Genomic DNA, 13,017 nt, shown 5'->3' with positions numbered 1-13,017 from the left:
GTGCGAGGTGCAGTGTAATGCTTCTGTTTGTCACTGTAACATGAAAGAACTTTACCAGTGGTGTGTCACTAGACCTTTGACCTTTTATGTAACTACTTTCATTACTTGCTATGAATGCTTCAAATTTCTGCAAAAATAAGTGGTGGAAAATCAATTTATTCTGAAATGGAAACAGAGGAATTGAGAATCATTTATATTTGCTGGAGCTGCCTGAGTTCCAGCCAATGTGAATTTCCACTTGGTGTCAGTGCTTATCTCTTGTTATATTAGTGACATTTTGAACCTGTTTAATAAGCTAGGAAATTAAAATGTGAAACCAATTAATATAATGCAAATAATGTTAATCTTGTCTCGCAACAAAATCTTAGGTTTTGTGCAGCAGTTCGATTTTTAAAGAAATGTCCAATGTTATTTGGAGAAAACCTGTTTTCCGTATCAGTGTCGATTTCACATTTCCTGATAAGTCAAGGAGATTTGTCAAATTTCCCAATTTATCAAACTCTTGAGATAGCCACACAACAAAAGAATTATTGGGCTTTGCCCACATCCATACACACATACTCATGTGCACACTCACACGCACCCTCGTGTACACACTCAAACACCCACAAACATGCAACCACATACCCTTGCGCACACATTCATACATACACACCCACAACGTCCAGCCACACACACTTGTGCACACACACAAATCCACAGCCGCACACACTTGTGCACACACGCACAAACTTACAGCCCAAGACACTCATGTGCGTACATTCACACACACACACACAAACACACAGCCACACACACTCATGTGCACAAGTTCACAAACACACAGCCACACACACTCATATGCACATATTCACACACACCTACTCAACCTACAGCCACACACACTTGTGCACCTGCACCCACAAACTCACAACCACACACACATTCATATACACCCACAAGCTTACAGCTACTCACTCGACAGACACACATCCACAAATAGACAAACTCACAGCCACACATATTTGTTTACACACACATACCCACACACACCTGCACACACACACACAAACTCACAGCCACAGACCCTCGTGCTCACACACACACACACAAATGCACAGACGCACGCACCCAAGTGCACACACAAGCCCACAAACTCACAGACACACACAGACACACCTCCAAAAACTCACAGCCACACACAAAGATGTTGGTTTTGATGGTGACCGTGGGAAGTGGCTCTGGCCACATTTCTGCCTCCATTCCGATTTAGTCCATTGACATCCATCGCACCCCACCTCCAATTGGAGCCCTTAAGTGCAATTAATGCCTACTGAAGGGCCTCATCTTGCCACCACAGTTAGTAACCCAGCAGTGGCTGAGTGCTAACTTTGCAGTGAGCACAGGAAGAAACTCTTGGTGTGTTTACCCGTGTTCTACCAGGGGGCAGGGAGGATTGCTCATTCAAAGGAACTTGGTGCCTGATCAAGGCAACCGGCCACAGGCAGATATGGGGCGGCTTAAAGCACTCCCCTCCCTGCCGACCGCTCTCCCTATCCCGCTCCCGCACCCTGCATCCCATGGCTTCCTAACTCCCACTACAATCACTATCCCATGCCTGAGCCCCTCCCTGTTTGGAAGCTTTGGGTAGATGTAGTACCATCAGCAGCTGCCATCTCCCCAGTGGAGTTGCTGATTGTACTGAAAGGTGGTCAGCCTCTGATTAGCCTGGAGTTCTTGGTAGATGGGGCCTTGATCCCAGAGGATGGTCCACTGCTGGCCTGTCAAGCGCCTGAATGGTACACGATTTGGCAGGCTTTCCCGAAAGAGGTATTGTGGGATTTCACCAGTTCTGCCAGCGTCTGAGACCACTGTAGCATCCACAAGATCCTGCCCATACTCACACTTCCCCCCCAGAGCACTGATCTAAACTCACACATCCACACATTCACACAACCCCCACACACCCATGCAGGCAGACTCACACACACACACACCCGCTTAAGTAAACACCAATACACATACACCCACAGAGCCACACAGTAACACATTCACAAAACCACACCTACACCCTCACATTCACACACCTACACATGCACATCAACACATACACTGCATGTGCTCACATATGGGGCAACACATGGATACCAAGACATATGCAAAAGCATACAGGCTTACATGCACTCCAAATAGTAGGTGAGCAGTCAGCACATATTTATTTTAAGTCATTAAAAATGGTTTTTCCTGCTTGCAAATGAGTTTCAAGTTCTCCCCACAGCAGTAAGAATGGCAGTGGAGGTTAGTGCGTTCTCGTTCAGTGGAGATTTACCCAAAGGTCTAAATGATTCAAGACCTCCATTTCCAGTAAACATCACTTCAGGTCAGAGCAGAATGACATGATCATCTGTACAGAATGTTTAATTACTCCAGGTTGCAGTAATAGTTAGTCTTTATAATATGAAGCCCACTATAAACACTTTATCGCCGAGAGAAAGCCATTGCACGTGTTAAAGTTTGTGTACCAATTCAAACGACCCTTGAATTTTGGTGAATAATGGTCAACAAAAGGTATCATTACTTTTTCTATTTTTTTAATGATTAACACATTAAACCCAGCTAGTGCATTTTAATACAATAGGTAATATGTTGTGTGTGTTGTATTTATTGCACTGTGCTGGTATTAACCAGCATTCTGTGTTTGTTTTCATATTATATGATGATAGAATTTATAATGAGTCTATAAAATGGTTCCCTGCACAAGTTAGGGTAGTGGGGGGGGGGGGGGGGGAGAGAGAGAGAGAGAGAGAGAGAGAGAGAGATGCATTGGCTAAAGGCAAGGGCTTTATATATTCACATTTACATTACAAGCCAGAGGCAAAAAACAAAGTGCACAAAACAGGAGAGTCAGAAAAAAACATTAGTCATATTGCGGGCTAAAATATGCACAACTCTGGGTAGGAAGGCTGAGCATAATTTTATATTCGATTTTAATGCAGCCTTGCACTCCGCTGAGATTTTAGTAACTGACAGCAGCTTTTTCATTGCCCCAAGTCCCCCAACCTCTTGCATGTATTTGACCTTGAGCATTATTAGGTTGCTCCCGTGTGTGCTTTGGTGTGAAGCGAAACCATTTGCATGTCCTATTCATTCCTCGCAATCAAGCCAGCTCAAACCCTCAGCTACAACTGAGAGAGTGAAAAAAAAAATTCAATGCTTTCTTGTGATGGATGAGATCCTATTAGTCGTTTTAACCCGTTCTTGGCGGTTCCTCTCTCTCTTGCACATTTTTTCTCCTTCTCTTCTTAGCCTGAGTTTTTGAGAGCATATAAATTCCAACCCTCTGCTTGGCACCTCAGAGGAGGGGGTCAGGATCACAAGGAGCTGTCCACCGGATGCAGCAAACACCACCATGTGTTTAGTGCTTGATGAATTAAAAGGATGCTGCCAACTTAATTACACTGTAACCCTTCTATAAAGGAAGGGCAGAGCTGATTAACCAGAGAATAATTGGAGACTGATTGATGGCTCTCTCCCTCAGTGCTAAAGGCTGTATATATAATTATTCCGCCCCGAGCCTAATTTTGTGCCACCACTGCTGGCACGTTTGTCATCAGCCGTAATGTATGCTCTCAGCATTAAAGTATTATGGATTGAGCCCGAGGTTACTGGAGGTGGGAGGGGGAGGGGGAGTGGAGGTGGGGGGGGGGGGGGGGGGATCTTGGAAATGGCAAGGAAGCAGCTCGATGTCCCCTAGACGTGTCACCTGCAAATGGCTAGCCCGCAGTAAATCAAAACACCAACAAAGCTTGAAGCAGTTTGGCCGCGTTCTGTCACAGAGTCTGCTTTGCTAGTCTATGTAATTTTGTTTTTTGCACTGGAATAAACATGTACATTAAACTGCAGCAAAATGCTTCATGTTGTGCACATTCAAAGAAATTGTGACTCAGTGAATGTTAACAGGGTAAGCGCCTTTTTAATCTAAATCTAGAGTTTATATCTAACCCATTTGTTGAAAGCGGCGTAAGATAGTCCAGGATCAAAAATTGCAAATAAACTTCAATCCAGTTGTTATTTCTTGTTACTAGATTGTCTTCTCCTCAGAACATTTCTAATAGATATGCCACAGGCTATTCAAAATTGGGGAAAAATAACTAAATTTTTAAAAACAACAGTCTTGTTGACATTTTTCAAACACAGGGAACGAGTGTCTGAAGGCTTTAGGATGGTGGGTGATGGAAACTTATTTCAGACAACCTTTGCTATAAACCTAACCCTCTAACAAACTGCTCGGAATATCTGGGATTCTCCAGAAATTAAAGCTTGAACTTCTGGGCATCACAGTGAGCAACACAGGAGGAAATTCCTTTGGGGCATTCAAAAAAAATTGTTTTATTTTCCAGTTTCTTTGATCACTTTTGTTTATGTGAATGAGGAAGAAAATTGTTTGACTGGTGGGGGCAGTTGAAGGCGGGGATGATCCAACTCGAGTTGTCAACCCTTCAAATGCCTGTTTGGTCCTGAGCCATCATATGTTACCTTAGTGCACGGTGTGGTGGACAGAAATTATGGGCTGGATTCTCCGTAGCCCAATGCCGAAACCGTGTTCGCCGATCGGTGGAGAATGGATTCCCATGCCAAAACCTGGGCCGACAGCGGTTTGATAATAGTCGGCTCCTTCCAAACTGACGTCACCGTAACACATGCCATTTCAATGCCACTGATGTCATCGGCCGATCCACCCACGATGCTCCACCCCCAATGGGCCGAGTTCCCAACGGCGTGGGCCACCTGAGGCCCCAACCATGCGGCAAACCGATGTGCCAGCTGAGGTCTTCCCTATGCCGCCACACTCGGTCAGGATCTGTGCCGCTGGCCAGGGGTGGCTTCTGCTAGGGCTGCGGAGACTGGTGGGGGTTGGCCAGGGGGCAGGCTGTGGGTTCGCAGTTTGCAGGACAGGCTCACGCATGGCTGGTGCCATGTTGTACGGCGCGACCGGTGCAGGTCATCAGCCTTGTGCATGCGTGGCCTGGGACCTGGTCATTCTCAAGCCATTTTCGGCACGGGTGCCGGGAGTTTGAGTCAGTGCCAGTGCTAGCCCTTCACCGTACCGGAATCAGTGAAGGTTTCACGATTTGTGGGTCATGAAAGACCACACATGCTCCGCTGGCGTCAGCACTTAGTCTCCCAAATGGAGAATCCAACCCCATGTATTTTTCACATGTTGGTGTAGATGTGAAGGAACGAAGGACCTCTTCTTCACTGTGCTATTCTGTGATCCTGTGGTCCATTAATGAGTCTTGTCATGGATTGACACCACCCCCAAACCCAAACCCCCCCTCCCTAGGTTCAGTTCCAGGGATTCAGTTCTGAATCCCTGCTGTCATTTGCATCAAGGAACTACTCAATGTCAAGCAACTGATCGCAAGGAAACAAGTAGATTTCATACTGGTGAGAAAGGGAGGAGTCAAGTCCACCAGTGCAGCACCCATGCACTGTCAAAGGCAGGAATATCAGACAGCATTTACAAAGATGGGAAATGTGTCCCTCAATGTCTGGCATGGTTATAAGAAAGTTGGTGGGTAGGTAGGTATCTGGAGGTCATGAATGAATATGTTTGACTCCCTAAAGGGAAACAACACTAGACAATCAGTACTGAAAGGATGACTTGAGTAGATAACAATAACATAGATGAAAATGGGATAACTCGTTGAAGATGTTGCTAACAGACTGGGCCCTGTATTTGTCCCACTGGCTTTTATTTGACTTGCTTCCCTTCATTTTCACCTTTTCAACATTAATTTCTCAGTGGACACCTATGACATCAATGACATTTCTAAAACATATCCATCGGTTGGAATCTCACCAATATATAGCAATCATGTTGCTTCCATGTTGTCGATCTGTCATGAATTCTACTCAACTTACCTCATTGGATAACAACAGCGATCTGCATTTGTACATTTCATTGTCTTTGAGGTAACAAAACATGTTCATATCTCAGAGGTGAATTGAGCAGAGGATTGAGGGAAGTCAGAACACACAGTAAACACTGAGGAAGGTGGCAGACAGAACAAGAGGAGACTAAGGAGGGAGATAGTGGTGGGAATTTGAAGGGAATTAGAGTGAGCCGTGGAGGATATTGAGTGCATTTAGGAGGGAGATAGTGGTGAGTACTTAGAAAGGAAATAGACTGACCAGTAGAGGATTTAGGAGATAGACATGAACCTCAGTGGAGTGTTATGGAGAGAGTAAGAGTGAACGGTGAGAAGCTGAGGAAAAAGATGTGCTGAATAGGAGATGATTAAGAAACGAGGTAAATGGAAAATTCTTGATAGAGACAGATTGAGGATTTAACAGGGTTTCAGAAGCTGATGGATTTTAAAGATGTGGAGGGAGTAAAGATGGTTTAAAACTCTGCCACATACATGGGAGGAACAGTGCAAATCAGGCAAGAGCCAGAGAACCATAGGATATGGGCTGGAGGTGGATGGGTTGACTAGGGATGGGTTGACTAAGGACAGTCAGCATGGCTTGGTCAGAGGAAGGTCATGTCAAACAAATTTAACAGAATGTTTTGATAAAGTGGCCGAGTGTGTGAATGAAGGAAGTGCAGATGATGTAGTTTATATTAATTTTAGGAAAGCCTTTTACAAGGTCCCACATTCGGGAGACTGAAAAGGTTGATAGACATGGAAGTCAAGGAAACCTGTCAAGGTGGATCCAAAACTGGCTCAGTAATAGAACAAATAGGGTGGCGGTAGTAGGCTGTGTGAGTAATTGGAGGCCAGTGTCCAGCCATGTATCACAGGGTTCAGTGCTGGGTCCCTGATTGTTTGTTGTATATATAAATTATATAGACGAGAATATAGGGGGGGAATGATAAGTGAGTTTGCAGACGACACCAAGATTAGTAGGGTGGTTAACAGTGAAGAAGAGGGTATTAGGTTACTGGATGTAGATGGGTTGGTCAGATAGATAGAACAGTGGCGGATTGGTTAACCCTGATAAGTTCGCGATGATGCACTTTGGGAGAAGAAACAGAACAAGGGAGTATGTAATGAATGGCAGGACACTAGGCAGCTCAGAGGAACAGATGGATCTTGGAGTACTTGTTCACAGGTCTCTGAAGACAGCAGAGCAGGTGAATAGGGTAGTTAAAAAGGCAAATGAGACACTTGCCTTTATCAGTCGTGGCATAGAATATAAATGAAGGAGGTTATGATGGGACTATACAGAACATTGGTGAGGATGCAGATGGAGTACTGTGTGCAGTTATGGTCACCTCACTGTAGGAAGGGGGTGATTGCACTGGAGGGGGTACAGAGGAGATTCAACAGGATGTTGCCTGCGATGAAGAATCTGTCATAAGGAGAGATTGGATAAACTTGGATTGTTTTCTTCAGAGCAGAGAAAGCTGAGGGGGATATGATTGAGGTGTATAAGATAATGAGGGGTTTGGACAAGGTAAATAGGAAGCAGCTGTTCCCTTTGGTTGAGGTGTCAATCACAAGGGGGCATAGTTTTAGGGTAAGGGGCAGGGGATTTGAGAATTTTTGTTTCACTCACAGGGAGGTGGGAATCAGGAATGCACTACCTTGCAAGGTAACCTCACAACCTTTAAAAAGAACTTGGATGAACACTTGAAACACCATCTCATTTAAGGATATGGTACAAGTGCTGTTAAGTGGGATTAGCGTGAGATTAGGGTAGTTATTTTTGATGCAGATTTGATGGGCCGAAGGGCCTTCTCTGTGCTGTACGACTCAATGATTATATGTTAGAGCCAGATACCATATTTCATTGCATTTCAGTTGCAAATGATATTAAATAAATTCTGCTCTGAAGAAAAGTCATGGGCTAGAAACTTTAACTCTGCTTCTCTCTCCATGGATGCTGGCAGACTTGCTGTGTTTTATTGCAGCATTTTCTGTTTTTATTTCAGATGTCCAGCATCTGCAGTATTTTACTTTTATTAAATATATGCTGCCTTTCAGCTGAAATAGAGATTGGTCAAAATTAATCAGAACAGTAGTGATAGAGGTATCTAAACTCTTGGCGTGTGATTTAAACACATTCCCTTTCCTGCCAGAGAATACACATCTTGGGAACACTCTCCATTATTACATCGTAAGCGACATAGAAAGAAGGAAAGGAAGCAGAGAAATGAAGAAAGGAAGACTTGCATCTATGTAGACAGTACCTTTCATGACCTCCGGACATTCCAAAGCACTTTGCCGCCATCCGGGTATACGGGAAGCAGAACCACTGTTGTAACGAGGCAGGGAAGGAAAGAAAGAAAAGCTAAGGCTTTAACTAGCTTATCTAAAATAAATTAACGCTCTTCCATAAAATGGCAGAAAGATGAATTTCAAATTAATTAAGTGGTCCAGAAGTCGTTTCGCACTGCCTCCATATCTGGAGTGACCTAACGCTGCACTCTCATGACATGTTTGAGCTGGGGATAGACACGTTAACTTTCTCATTAAAGTGGCATCTTTATAATTTGCGCAAATTGGATACAAGTGCACATCCCATAATAAACTGGGGCAGTTTTCATTCATGTCATGTAAAGTAAGGCAAGGACCTTGTAGGCATATTGAACAGCTGGCTGTTCATTTCCCCTTTTATACACTATGTTTGAAATACAGATTGTTGTCGGGGTAGCTGAAATAAAGGTGGCACTTACAAGATTGAGATTTTTAGATCAAATGGAAAAACGTATAAATCACAGAGTTTTTTGCTGTTGAGGACTATGCACTACAAAATCCCATTTATCTAAGGTCCTTTCATGTGGCAAAGCAACATTATAATTGATTGAGATGTGTAATGCTTTAATTAAATCTCAGACCACATATGGGTAACTGCTGAATTTCCTGCTTAAGTTGTACCAGCAGAATTCCCCGTGTCTTTACTTACAATAACTCAGATAACAAATTTGCAGGGCAGTGAGGAGAGGGTTGCAGGAGGAAGGGAGAAATCAGAGTTGAATACAACGATTTTTAGGGCGTGGTATAGACCAATATAAGTGCAAAGCTGTATCTTAGCCTACCATGCCAGATTGACCACATAAGTGCCCTTCAGGCCAAATTGAATTGGATGGTTTATAGCCTGGCTGATTTGGTTCTGTAAATCTGGTCCTGCGCTGGTTTAGGCACCCAACAAAAAGTTAGACAACAAAAAAGGTCCAACCCGTACTTCTTGATACAGAGTGGTTTAAGCATAATGGGACCGTCGGAGGCCACTGTAATGACGGTGCAAAAACAAAATAGTCGTATGGATTCAGATGAAGCAGGAGGCCTCTTCCTGTCTGAACAAAGCAATTGTGGAGCACTATCTAATTGGATTCACCCTTCTCCGCATCCCAACTCGTCCCCTCGCTGGACCTACTTGAGGGCTGCTTCCAGTGTTATAACCATCTCAAAGTGTTACCGTGGAGCTGCTTCTAGATGTCCAGTTAGTGCTTGGCTGCATCTTGCTGGCCAAATTCCTGGTGTTAAATTTCTCAGTCAATCCACTGACTCATCACCCATTTAGGGTACCCATCTCAATCACTGAGATGTAGCTATGTCCTTTAATGGCCATAATGTCCAGCTGTTGCTTAATAAACAGGATTTCGGGACCAACGTTTGGTGGATGAACTGCACAAATCATGAAATGCACCCTTCCTATCTTTGTTTCATGATAGCTTTACACCCCCAACAAATGATAATGTCTAGTTCAGAGTATAGCAAACAAGATTAACTGGATGGAAACTCCTGCTGCTAAATATTATCAATTCCAACCACAGGATTCAGTTTATATAGCAATAATATATCAACTGATAGGGACAGGAGGAGGCCAGACAACTCCTCAAAGCTGCAGTGCCATTCAAGAAATTATTGGCTGAACTTTCACATCACTTCCACTTTCCCATCTGAACCCCATAATCCCTTAATTCCCTTCGTGCCTGAAAATCTTTTGATTGCAATCTTAGCTGTACTCATTGACTGAGTCTCTGCAGCCCTCTGTACTAGAGAATTCCTAAGATTCACAAACCTCTGGGTGTAGAAATTGCTCCTCATCTCAGTCCTAACTAGCTATCCCCTTATCCTGACACTATAGGTGGAATGTTACGCCCTCCCTCCCCAAGGTACGTTTTTCAGCAGCGAAGGCGGCTCGCCATTGGCAGCTGATCAGATCTTCCGGACCCTCCGATGTATATGACATTTTGCGTGGCTTGCCCATCCTGCCACCGGCGAACCCACCACGGGGAGACCCTTCGGCGGGACCGAAAGTTCCTGCCGGCTGGAAGGGCCGGAAAATCCCGCTCTATGATTCTTGGATTTAGATTCTCCAGTTCAGGGAAACATCCTTTCAGCAGCTATTCTGTCAAACCCTCAATGAATTTTACTGTTTCAAGAAGGAGGGTGATCTTCCCAAAAGGGAACAAAAGTCCGAGCGAGCGCTTTTAGCCACGTGTTTCCCGGCACTCGCATTGCCAAAATGACCATTATTGGTAAGAAATTAAGTTTAATAAAGAAATGGAAAAATAATCTAAAGTCTCTAGGTCTTTCAGACATTAAAACCACTCGCAGGTTAGAAGTCTGCTAAGTTGCCATGTTGATGGAAGGTGAGATTGCTTTGGATCTAGTAGATGCCATTATTTTCATCAAGCACACTTACATTTTCTTGTGCCAGTAAAGTGACATTCCAATGGAAGCAGTCCCTTCAAAGGATGCTATTCTCCATCATATAGACCATCTCCAAAGCTGACTTCAACTCCGACATCTGCTGTTTAGCAAGAGGTGTATCCAATATGAAGTGATGTGTGCAATGCCAGTTCTCTTCTCCACGTCTTAAAGCATCTCCTTTCTGTGATGATTTGCAGCTGGCAGCTAACGATAGGACAAAAGGCCCAATCCAGCCGAGAGAAATCACCCTGAGCGGTAGACAATCCTGAAGCAAAATCCGGCACCCTCGAGGTTAGAGCTTAGGTAAGGAGTCAGTTAGCTCAGTTGGCTGGTTCGTGATGTGCCCTTGCCCTTCACCTGAGGTTGACCCCAAGGTTAGATTTAACTCTCGGGTTAAATCACCACCAGTCAGCTCTCGCTCTCTCTAAAAGGTGGAGATCAGCCTCTGGCCCTCTGGGACATTGGCGCATTTCATTTTTCAGAAATTAGATATCCAATGACTCAAACCACCACAACAACCACAGACCATAGAATAAATCATTGAAGTTTATCATTAAATTTTAAAGTACGGAAGGAGATCATTGGCCCATTCTTCAGCTAGCTCTTTCGAAGAACTAACCAATCAGCCACTCCCCCGCTTTCCATTTTTTTCCCGTTAGTCTTACTAATTTTCCTTTACAGGTGTAAATCCAATTCTGTTTCCACCACCCCTTTAGGCCATGCAGCTTATACCTGAGATAACCTGAAAGACGCCTTGATTAATAAGGGGATCAGGGGTTATGGGGAGAAAGCAGGGGAATGGGGATGAGAAAATATCAGACATGATTGAATGGCGGAGCAGACTCCATGGGTCAAGTGGCCTAATTCTGCTCCTATGTCTTATGGTCTTTGCCCATTGCTTCTGCAATGAACGTTTAATATGCGTGAACCAGAATCATAATTGTGTTTTTTGGAGCACCAAATGCAGGATCCCGATGTGAGTGCAGTGAATTTCTGTGGGACAGACGTCAATAGTAATCTCTAAACTTGTGACTTGAAATGTAACTGAAATCCTTCCAGAAAAATACATTTTATGCTCAGTGTATCATGTATATAAATGTGCAAACTACTGCGAATGCTGGAAATCTGAAACAATATCAGAGAATGCTGGATAAACTCAGCAACTAAGGAGAGAAACAGAGCATTTCAGATCTCAATGAGCCTCCTTTGGAATGTAAATACCTTGTATGTATATATATATATATGTAGATCATATGTGGAGATGTAAAAATACATTTTTATATATCAGTATATATTGATATATAATGGGGATATGTGTATATATATATATATATGCACTGCTGGCGGGGAAAAAAAATCTACGTATATATATATACTTATATATAATGTGTATATATATATATATCTAAATACATATTTACATATGTGTGTACATATATAAATACAAATGCACATATAATGTGTGAGTATATATATATATATATATGTATATATACAAATAAATAATACATGTATGTATATATATCTATGTGTATATATTTATATATTAGTATATTAATGTGTGTGAATGTACAGATATGTATTATACACATATGCACAGTTATGTAAGAAACCTTCATATGTATATGGCATGTATACACACATTTATATAAAATGTGTACATTTATGTGTATATATGAATATATAAAGTAAACAGATCAGATAGGCTTGGCTAGTTGTCCAACTCTTTTGCTATTTTATTCCCAGTCTCCCTTCTTGGATCATTCAGGATCAAAAGGCTGTGACGTTACCAGTTTAAAAATCAGCAGAGTGCACCAAGACTTGAGCAGAATGTGAGATTGATATTTGCCCTCGTTCCCAATTCGACATTTGATTTAGAAGTCACTCTGAAGCTGCAAGTTTGAAAAAAAAAAATGAGAAGACCTTGATGCCTCCCTGCGGAGAACACGCACTATTTGGACTGAAGGCACAAAAGTGGAGAAATTAATGGTAAGCTGTTCATCTGTCACTGCTGCCAGGCTGATCGTTCCACAGAGTAGAAAAGGGAGGGAATGACATGCCCTCCAGTCAAGGGCATGGCTGCCCACTGTTCTGATGATATAAGTAAAGGCTCTGAATTCATAGAGAATAGCTATCAAATGTAAAGAGCACAGAATATTTTCACACACATAGTTTTTTTCAGTCATTTTAATAGTACTGAGTTCAAAATGAAATGTTGGACTTCACAGGAACATAATTCAGGTTTACTGCAAACAAATTATATTTTCAACCGTCCCTTTTTAAAAAAAATTTCTTTGCAGCTTTTCCTCTCGCATTGCGATTTCGATCGAGCCATATTGGTCAAATTCTGCATTTTTCATAAAGAGAA

The 13,017-nt window shown here is 42.9% G+C and overlaps 1 long non-coding RNA gene across 1 annotated transcript; it reads left to right on the top strand.

Moving 5' to 3' along the window:
- Window positions 1-2,472: 2,472 nt before the first annotated feature.
- Window positions 2,473-12,563, top strand: LOC119952331. Its single transcript, XR_005457829.1, has 2 exons — window positions 2,473-2,547; window positions 12,396-12,563. It is a non-coding gene; the product is annotated as an uncharacterized LOC119952331 (long non-coding RNA).
- The last annotated feature ends 454 nt before the right edge of the window (window positions 12,564-13,017 follow it).

This window comes from Scyliorhinus canicula, chromosome 17, assembly GCF_902713615.1.
Source record: "Scyliorhinus canicula chromosome 17, sScyCan1.1, whole genome shotgun sequence".
Lineage (NCBI taxonomy): Eukaryota > Metazoa > Chordata > Chondrichthyes > Carcharhiniformes > Scyliorhinidae > Scyliorhinus > Scyliorhinus canicula.
This window is presented reverse-complemented; position numbering and strand designations above follow the sequence as displayed.